Here is an 11,288-nt window from a genome sequence, read left to right as displayed (position 1 = left end):
GAGACATTCTCCTGCCAACATAGCTACCGCTGCTCGTTGAGCTGGTTTATTATGTCAATGGGCAAGCTCTCTCCCATCAGCATAACACGGCTACACAAGCCACCTTACAGCAGCATCAGTACAGCTGTGCAGCTGTAAACTTTTAAGTGTAGACATGGCCTAAATATACAAAGGAGAGGAGGAGAAATAGAGATACAGAAAGGTGAAGTGATTTGATCCAACAAATCACACAGCAGGTCCATGGCTCAATCAGGAACAGAACCCAGGTTTTTATGTAACAAACAGGCAACTGAGATGCAGAGGACAAATGACGGCCCAAGTTCACTCCAGAAGTCTGTGGCAGAGGTGGGAACAGAATGCATTTCTCCTGGCTCCCAGTCTTTTTTAGCCACAAAACCATCCTTTTTTGCATTAGGCAAGATCTGCAAGATACTGTCAGGGGACAACCTACCTTATTATTGTTATTGTATTTAGTGACAAAAATACACTAGCCATTTTAGAAATACATAAGATAAGTTCCCTGCCCCAAAGAGTTGCTATCTATATACATTATTCCAGTGTAAAGAAATGCACAAATTAAACATACTTCAGAAGGAATCATATCCAGTGCGGCGCATTATGGCTGACATAAGACAGACCTAATATATCACGCCCACAAAGAAGAGCATATGGTTAACTTCTGCTTCTTCTTCTCCCAGTTACACCATTGTTAAGTTATGACAATGTAAGCCTGATGTGAAAGCAGAATCAAGCCTAACGGCTTACCTGTAAAGGCCGTTCTCTGATAACACACATTTCAACACATTTGCCAGGACCACAACTGGGACCCGATTTTTTTTAAATGACCAGTGATTCTGGATGCCCAACCTGAGTGTTGATCACTTGCCCTCTGAAAAATCAGGCCTTTTTAACATGTCTCAGTTTGAGAATCCAAAATTCGAGACACCCCAAATCACTAGTTACGTTTGAAAATTTAGGCCTGATAATCTTTTGGGCTAGGTATAGTTGCAGAAGGTGCCCCAGGTTATGGGGAAGATGCACAAATACTACTTTACTATACTGCTGCAGGGTGGATGCAAGGATAAATTCAAGTGCCAGGCATATACACACATTTTCATTACACAAGTATAAATCTCCTGCTTAGACTGGGCCATAGGGAATCCCTCTGTTATATCTCAGGTGGCCATGTTTTGGCTTTTGGTGAGCCCTTGGGTGTAGAAATTGTTCAGTCACTTCCTATTTTGAAGAAACATTTCAAGGCTCTATTTCAAAGGTGGTTTTCCCTTGTGATCATTATTAGTCGTAATGGATAAAATGTTCAAAATTGTCCAAGCTTTTGAACATTTTGCCCTATTTTTATTACTTTCCCCCAGCCCCTTTCATCTTTTTCTATTGCTTTTATCTGTCTGAATTTTAGGTTTTATTATATTTGATTGTGTTTTGTTTGTATACCACACTGCAAGGAAGGAGCAGGAAAAATATCTGTTTGGTTTGGCTATTTAAGGCCCTGATCCTGCAATGAGCTCTATGTAGGCAGATTCCCTCCCTCTTGCCCAGAGCCCCACTGAAGTCAGCAGGGATCTTCAAGCAAAGAACTCACTGCAGGCTCAGGGGCCAAGCTGGTAAGAGTTTTTCATGCAGATCAGATATGCCGACACCCTTTAGACATGGGTTTCTTAATGGGTTTTTTTCCCCTGGAAATCTAATTATATGACTACAATTCTTATTAATATTTATTATTTCAGTAGAATATGTTTAGGTGTGCTAAGAGTGCCTGCCAAGAGCTGCTATAAGAAGCCATTTGTAGGCCACTTTTGGTCTTACAAAACCCAGTGACAATTCTCTCTATTCCTGAGCAGCGCGTGCCTGGGGCAGCAAACCATGGGGGGCGCCCTGCCAGTCCCTGCGAGAGCGGCAGTCAGGTAGCCTTTGGCGGCTCGTCTGCGGGAGGTCTGCTGGTCCTGCGGATTCGGCAGCAATTTGGCAGCGGGTACGCCAAAGCCGCGGGACTGGCGGACCTCCCGCAGGCAATCCGCCGAATCCGTGGGACCGGGGACCTCCTGCAGATGAGCCGCCAAAGGTGCAGGACCGGGGACCTCCCGCAGGCAAGCCGCCGAATCCGCGGGACTGGCGGACCTCCCGCAGGCAAGCTGCCGAATCCGTGGGACCGGGGACCTCCCGCAGACGAGCCGCCAAAGGTGCAGGACTGGGGACCTCCCGCAGGCAAGCCGCCGAATCCATGGGACCGGGGACCTCCTGCAGACGAGCCGCCAAAGGTGCAGGACCGGGGACCTCCCACAGCCAAGCCGCCGAATCCATGGGACCGGGGACCTCCTGCAGACGAGCCGCCGAAGCCGCGGGACTAGCGGACCTCCCGCAGGTGAGCCGCCGAAGCCGCGGGACCGGCGGACCTCCTGCAGGCAAGCTGCCGAAGGCAGCCTGCCTGCCGTGCTTGGGGCGGCAAAAAAGCTAGAGCCACCCCTGGCTGTACTCTATACAGGATTTGAATAATGTTGGACAAACTGCTACTTTTTGTTGCCGTTATTCATCTTTATTCTGAGCGGGAGAGAGGGGAGGAGATTATCCCCCCTCCCCTTATTTATATGAGCCAAATCCAAACCTGGTGTAAGCAGATGGAATGACCACAGACAACAAAGGCTCTTTTGTTGCATCAAAGAAGCAGAGCCAATAATGCTCTAAAGTAGTCAGCACTCAAGGCTCCTCTCACCCAACTAAAAACAAAAGAATAAAGTGTCTAGCAATACAAATTATCTTCCCTAGAGGATTAACCCCCTCAGCAATCCAGCTTTCTCTCCGCACATTCCAGCAGAGAGGCTTGTCTGGCTACCAGCTAAAAACATCTTTCTACTGCATCCTATCACTCTGCTTCCTAATTCAAGCTATCAAGCCGAATCAATGTCAGAACTGCTAACAATTAAATATTACCTAATTTCTTCCCCAACCCAAAAGATTTCACAAGCCCAGCAAATCTCAGTGGTTTGAGCATTGGCCTGCTAAACCCAGGGTTGTGAGTTCAATCCTTGAGGAGGCCATTTAGGGAACTGGGGTAAAAATCTGTCTGGGGATTGGTCCTTCTTTGAGCAGGGGGTTGGACTAGATGACCTCCTGAGGTCCCTGCCAACCTTGATAGTCTAGGATTCTATGAAATCTCTCATGGAACAGATGCCAGGGGCCCAGGAGATTGGCAATGGCATATGATACTTCCCACGCTTAGATCACTTTCTTGAGAGCATCCACATCATGTTAGTGAATGAAAAGTGTTACCTTCTGAGGTGTGCTAGGTGGAGTCTCCACTGACATAGCCCCTCAGCAGCTAGGCCTGCTCTAGGCTAGAAAAGTTGCATTAATGACGTTAATTTAAAATAACTCTAGTTACACTAGTTCAAAGCCCTAATGTAGACGCACTTAAATCAGTTTCTATCTTGCTAAAATTGGCTTAAACCTTGCTTGAATTGGTTTTGCTTAATGTAGTATGTTAGCAAGGAGTAAATTGGTTTGAGTGCATTAGGAATTTGCATTGGTGAAACTGGTGAAATTTCTCATGGACCAGGCCTTAGAGATGGTTCTTATAGATAAGAGAAGAGGCATATTGGTTGGGCAATAAGGAAAACCCAGCTCTGTATCTGCTTTATAAATGCTAGTTCCTTAATTTCCCGCACCATCAATTCAGATCCTTTTGCCAGCATTAAATTCACTAAAAACTAAGGAAAGGAATGGTAACAATCTCTGTTGGGCCTCCAACCACATCAAAACACTGACAGAAACTGCTCTTTCTTCAAGCCCCTATGAGTTCGGAAAATATTTCTAGGTCAGGAGTCTGGACTCACCTCAACTAATATGTGGAGCAAAGGTTCACATTATTGTGCAATGGCGTAGGGAATGTAGATCAGGGACTTCTAATCTCCCTCTCCTATAACACAAAAATAAGGAGACATTCAATGAAAATCAGCAAATTAAAAATGATAAAAGGGAATACTCTTTAGACAATGCATAATCAGTGGAAGTCATTGCCACAGGATGTTGTTGAGGTCAAGAACTTAGCAAGAGTCAAAGAGGGAGATATCTATATGGATAACAGGAATATCTATAGTTATTTTACAAGATACCAAAAAAAAGTACTAGAAAGAATATAAAACCGCATGTTTTGGGGTGCAAACCAGTCTCTAACTATTAGGGCTTGTCTTCACTACTGTGAGATGGACGCTGCTGCTTTAGTGAGTCTAGTGAAGACCCACTAAATCAATGGCAGAGCGCCCTCTGGTCAACCCCGGTATTCCAGCTCCCCGAGAAGATTAAGATAAGTCAACCAGAGAGTGTGTCCCATCGACACAGCTCAGTGGAGACACCGGAGTAAGTCAACCTAAGCTATGTTGACTTCAGTTACATTATTCATGTAGTTGGAGTAGCAAAACTTAGGTCAATTTACCCTGGTCGTGAAGACAAACCCTCAGAGGGGTTAGGAGGAGATTCTCCTGCTGCTAGGCAGACTATCCTATATTTGCCTGGTACAGGGTTTCCTGTATTTACCTCTGAAGCGTCTGGTGAGAGACAGGACACTGGACTAGGTGGACCACAGGTCTGATCAAGTACGACAATTTTAGGCTTCTGTCCAGATTCTTTGCAGCTTCCTCACGAGCCTTGCTTGAGTAGAATGGTTTTGCAAATTCCCTGCACAGTCTATCAGGGTAAACCCTGTTGGAGACAATTTCAAAGACTCGGATTTCCTATCAATATTCACAAAGGCCCTTCACTTTATTTGATGAGCTCTAAAGCAGTAGTTCCCAACCAGTGGTAGTTTTTATCACTGGTGTTCTAGGTTCCCTCTCCCTACTTTAATGATTTAAGCTATCTGCCAAACTCCAGTACTCCACTCCTACACATGGCACACACTAAAGGGATTTAAAGCTAGCTAACTGATAGGTCTCTAAATGGAACTGTAAATCAGGAATCATCATTGAGCAGGTTGTTTCCAGTGGAGTCCTGCAGAGATCGGTTTCTGGCCCTACACAGGTTAACACTTTTATCAATGACCTGAAAGAAAACATAAACGTCATCACTGATAAAGTTTGCAGATGACACAAAAACTGGGGGAGTGGTAAATAACCAAGAGGACAGGTCACTGATTCAGCACAGTCTGGATCACTTGGTAAACGGGGCACAAGCAAACAATATGTGTTTTAATATGGCTAACTGTAAATGTATGTATCTAGGAACAAATAATGTAGGTCATACTTACATGATGGGGGATTCTATCCTGGGAAGCAGACTCTGAAAAAAATGTGGGGTCTGTGATGGATACTCAGCTGAATATGAGCTGCCAGTGAGACACTGTGGCTAAAAGAACTAATGCAATTCTGGGATGCATAAACAGGGGGATCTTAAATAGGGGTAGGGAGGTATTTTACCTCTGTATTTGGCATTGGTATGACCACTGCTGCAATAGTGTGTCTAGTTATGGTGCCCACAATTCAAGAAGGGTGTCGATAAATTGGAGGGGGTCCAGAGAAGAGCCACTAGAACAGGGGTAGGCAACCTATGTCACGTGTGTTGAAGGTGGCACGCAAACTGACTTTCAGTGGCACTCACACTGCCCAAGTCCTGGCCACCGGTCCGGGGGGCTCTGCATTTTAATTTAATTTTACATGAAGCTTCTTAAACATTTTAAAAACCTTATTTACTTTACATACAACAATAGTTTAGTTATATATTATAGACTTATAGAAAGAGACCTTCTAAAAAAGTTAAAATGTATTACCGGCACACAAAACCTTAAATTAGAGTGAATAAATGAAGACTCGGCACACCACTTCTGAAAGGTTGCCAACCCCTGCACTAGAATGATTAAAAAACATGCCTTATTGATATTGAGCTCCTTGTGTCTATCTATTTAGCTGAAATAAAAATAAAGTTAAGGAGTGACTTGATTACAGTCTATAAGAACCTACATGGAGAACAAATATTTAATGAGGGGCTTTTCAGTCAAGCAGAGAAAGGAATAACACGATCCAATAGCTGGAAGTTGAAACTAAACAAATTCAGACAGAAAATAACTTAAGTTGTAAATTTTTAACTGTGAAGGTAATTAACTATTGGGACAATTTACCAAGGATTGTGGTGGATTCTCCATCACTAACCATTTTTAAATCAAGTTGGATGTTTTTCTAAAAGATCTGCTCTAGGAATTATTTTTGAGGAAGTTCTATGTCCCTTGTTATTCAGGAGGGCAGATTAAATGATCACAGTGCTCTCTTCTGGCTTTGGAATCTGTGAATCTACTTAGCCATGTGAGCACTAACTCTTGCTGTTTGGTCTGCTCCAAACTCCAGTCTAGTAACTGTAAGAGCAGAGCCTGGAGAAGCACAGATTCCCAGGCAGATGAGAGCTGATCTGAACAAGAGACAGTGGGTTTACTGGCTGCTATAAATGAGGTCTTTTAGGATCTGGCACAAAGCTCACTGAAACCAATGAGAATATTGCCATCAAGATCTATGGGTTCAGAGCCATAGTATGTTGAATGGATAGAGTTGCCCCAATAGTTTAGGAACTTCTGCTGTATAGTAGTCTTCTCTCTTTGCTAACAAACCAACTATAATTTCCAAGAAACTTTCCAGATTAATTTTCCTGACCTATAGCCAGTTGTGATCACAGCTGTTCCAGGAAGGGTTATTGCAATCAGCTTCTTCCATCCTGTTCTCTGCTAGGACAGGCAGCAGACTTCCCTGCAATATTATTGTATTTCTGGAATGTTACAAAATAACTCAAAAATTACAAAATGTTACAAAATTTCCTGGAAAAAAAACCCTCATTCAACCCTGTTCTACTTTGATAGGAGTCCTCACTTTCCTTCCAGACAGTAAACTGGCCTCTGGCCCAAACCATAGATCTCTTATGATGGACTCCTTAAGGGCCAACTCTAAACACAAGCCAAAAGAAATGTTTCAAAAAGTGACCTAAGGGTAACGCTATAGGCCTGATTCTGACCTCACAGTGGTTTTGCAGCATTGCAACTCCTTTGATTTTGGTTGAGTCACTCCTAATTTACATCTGTGTCAGAGAAGGAATGGGCCTCATGGCTTTGAAATAGGTCATAAAACACATTTTAAAAATAAATAAATAAAACCCAAGTTGGCTATTCTCATTGCAAATGCTGCTCTATACAGTATTTTAACGAATGCATTCAAAATATGGACGTGGTGAACTCTGAAAGCTGCCACGTTACCTTTTTCCCTTACTTAGTAAGTAATGTGTCCGCCAAGAGACCTTACCTTTTAGGTAGGGGCTGCACAATGAGCAGCCCCCAGAGCCCTAAATGTAACCCACCATTACCTTCTCCTTGTGACTGATCATTACTGACCTCCTATCAATTTTCATTGCTGGGAAAGTCAGACAAGGAGCTGGTCCAAAACCCATTGATGACAATGGAAAGACTCCCACTGACTTCAGTGAACCTTGGATCAGATCCTTAAGGCTGGATTGTTCCTGCCCCCAGCACAGCTTTCCAAAAGGGAGTACAAAATGTCCCAAAGAAGCTGGAAGGGGCAGAGAGGAGCTGGGATGGGCGTGCTACGTGGGAGCAGGCTGCACCATCCCAAAAGATGCCAAAGCTTGTCCACTGCTCTGCATGGCATGGAGCAAGAGGGAGGGCTGTATTTCTACCAGATTTCTGCCTTGGTCAGTATAATTCCCCACCATCCTACTCAGGGGTAAATGCCACAGACTGGTCCTTGGCAAGGAGATACAGATAACAAAAGAGATGAGCATAGCCTGAACAGTCAGACTAGAATCAAAATGAGAGCGGCTCCAATGCAGTAGGCTGGGTTGAGTCCATATAGAAATAGTTGGGTCATTTATTTTGTTACAAGAGGTCCATATGATTTTATATGCTGGTTAGACACTCCCCACTAGCTCTTAACAAACCGGCAACCTGACCCTTAGTATCACAAAGGTCAACTGCCCCTAGTTTAAGGGTAACTCAAATTGCCCATTTGCTTAGGGAATCTTTCAGTGATGCGCAGCCAACATTTTACTGAAAATTTTAACAAAAGCCCTCCCCAAAGTGTCCTTCCTTAGCTGGTCCATGCAACATGGGGAGGGTAATAAAATAAATAAATAAAATTAAAAATTAAAAAATAAATAAATAAAAAGGGTAAAATACTTGGACTAACCCAGTCTCCCACCCCATCCTGACAGATGTGGCTCCCCCACTAACAAGTGTTCGTCACAACAGCGGCAGTGTGACCTGCACACTCTGACTGTGGAATGGGTGCTTGTGTGGCAATTGGTTTCCCTTTCGTATCTGGTCTGAGTGGTCAGTTGGGAGATGGGTCTTTTTTGGTTTGTGAGGAGGGTACGTCTGCCCTCACTAGCTGGGGGTGGGGAGGAAATCAGAGGGGGAAACAGGCCTGCTCTGGCTGACACTGTCTGGGAGCCATGGGAACACAGACTAGCGTTTCTGTGAAGTCCTTCTTGTTGCCGTAACTACCAGTATGAGTGTTATGTGAGTATTCAGCATTATGCAGTTTGTCTGCTTGTGTAATTTGACAGTAGATTATGGGGCAAAAATCACTCTTTGCTGATGCACAGGGTGTATAAATTGTACTTCCTTGCACTAGCCTGATTGCTGTATCCCTAAATGGAAGGACCGCCAATGGAGAGAAAGCAGCATTTCCACATCCACCCCTTCCCAGTTTCTGCCAGGGACAGCTTTGTGTTGGGGGGGTTCTGTAGGAGCCCCACTGGTTGAGATGGCTGAGAGGTCACTGAGCTTGTCATTAATCTTTTCCAGCTGTTGCACCCCATATTTGGGTCTGCACTGGCTGGCTGTGCTTTCCACCTCATCCTCATGCAGGGGAGGTTGCAGCCACCTTACCCAGCTGTAACCTTCCCCCAGTAGACCTTCTGCCACCGGAGCCATTCTCTAGTAGCTGGCACATAACCTAGGTGAATGTGACTCCCTCAATCAGCAATCTCCATCTGTCTCTTACCACCAGAGTCACAAATACTTCTTACATGTCTCAACGGCTTGGCCATATGTTCTACTGAGCTGAATGTGTCTAGAATATGCCACATATCCATTAGAGGTTCCATCATGCCATTCTCAAGCAAAACCCCATTTAATTCAATATCTTAATGTAAGTGGGAGAAAGAACATAGGGACTAACATTCTGCATCTGAATGGAACACAAAATGGCAGATACCTCGCAGCTCCCTTTGCTTTAGCAGGGAAGTCCCGCTATATTTAAAGGCACAGTTCACAGATAACAGAACGACAGATAGACATTCTCCTCTCAGTTATTGTACATAATTACATCCCCCTTTGTCTGTAAATCCTTTCTCTTCCTCCCCCGATTTTCAAAGGCTTTCACCATCTTATTTTTTAAAAAAGGAAACCAACTCCTCCCTCTCGTGTGAGGACAACGTGTAATTCAGCCAATCCATAAGCATCTGTTTCTTCATCCAGAGGTTTTCCAGGTGCCCACTAAAATGATGCACTGACATACTCCAGGTGGACTTGAACTGGGTCCAGTGCAGGGTGGGCCTTAGGGAGTGTTGTGTATACAGGATCACAGAGCAGATACCAAGATGACATTGTCTGAATGATGATGGTCAGGGAGCACTGCATTGACTGCATCAGCCCACAGAGGATGGCCAAGGATGGAGCAGCAGCAGCAACAGGGCAGGGTCTGACATATTGCTCCCCAATGATCAAATGACATGATTCCCACACCCAAATGTCCAAACATCAGAGGGAAAACCAAGATAACCCTCCTGCAGCCTAATCTGATTGAACTTTCACTGCTACAAATCATGAGGAGTACTGGATCTTGACTGAAGTCAATGGAGTTGCACTGGCTTAATAACCAGCGTTGTTTCTTTCTTGTTTGTTTACTTTTGTCAAATTCGCTCTCCTTTTATCCTCCTTATCTTTTTATGGGGAAGAAAAAAAATAGTAAAAAAAAAGAAAAGGGTGATTGCACAACTTCTTGATTTATACCTTTGCTGCATCTCAGCCGAACTCCCCCAATGATTGCAAGGGAACATTCTGCTAAAAACTGATGATCTCGTGGTAGAATGAATTTATAATAATAATAATTGGAGATATACCTATCTCCTAGAACTGGAAGAGACCTTGAAAGGTCATTGAGTCCAGCCCCCTGCCTTCACTAGCAGGACCAAGTATTGATTTTTGCCCCAGATCCCTAAGTGGCCCCCTCAAGGATTGAACTCACAACCCCTGGGTTTAGTAGGCCAATGCTCAAACTACTGAACTATCCCTCCCACCATGAACACCACCTAACCCTAAATTCAGCCATGATGTGAACTATGGTGTAAAATTACCCCATGTGTAAGTTGACCAGAAAATTGGTGTAAATGGCAAAGTCGTGTGATTTATGCCAGTTTGACACATAAGAGAAGATGCATAAAAGGATTGGCACTCGCACCAATTTGGTATTTTCTCTAGACAAAATTCATCCCCCATTGTAAGTCACTGCAGCCCCCATGGACGTCAATGGGAATTGTTGTGCCTGCTTACACCACGGTCAGAGTTTGACTCCCAAAAGTTCTAGAGCATAATAAGGTCTAAGTTAAAGCTGCTCGGGGGCCTATTTTATCTTACACTTTTCTGTTAGTTACTTTCCCTACTACCCCGCTATACAGTATTGCCAACCCCAGGCATTCAATGAGGCCTCCCCAAAATTATGCGATGGGCTTAAAAATCATGAGATTTAAAAACAAAAAAACAATAATAATTTTGGAGCTCTTTTTATTGGCCTTTTGGTTTCTCAGCCTTAAGTGTGCACTCAGACCACATTTTCAAGCTTTTCTTTGCAACAACAAAGGCTAGAAACATATGTCTTTTTAAAAATGAAAGCAGAGATTTCCACATAATCACAGGACTCCAGGAGCTAGGGCATTTAAAAAGCCAAACAAATATTGTGTGACGCATGATAAAATCTCAAGCATTGGCAACATGCCCTACAGGCTCTTTGTCAGCTAAGTTTTGCATAATCTCTCAATGCCCAATCAGTGAAAAATCACACTGCTTTGCCAGGTTTCAGAGTAGCAGCCATGTTAGTCTGTATCCGCAAAAAGAACAGGAGTACTTGTGGCACCTTAGAGACTAACAAATTTTAGCAGTTATACCTGATTGCTAATCAGTTTACACCCAATGGGCCTGATTTTCCCCTCACTCAGATGGATGTAAATCAGGAATGTCTCAGCTGACATCACAAAACTTTCACCAGTACAAAGCAAGTATGGCAGGA

The sequence above is a fragment of the Mauremys mutica genome, chromosome 2, assembly GCF_020497125.1.
Source record: "Mauremys mutica isolate MM-2020 ecotype Southern chromosome 2, ASM2049712v1, whole genome shotgun sequence".
NCBI lineage: Eukaryota > Metazoa > Chordata > Testudines > Geoemydidae > Mauremys > Mauremys mutica.
This window is presented reverse-complemented; position numbering follows the sequence as displayed.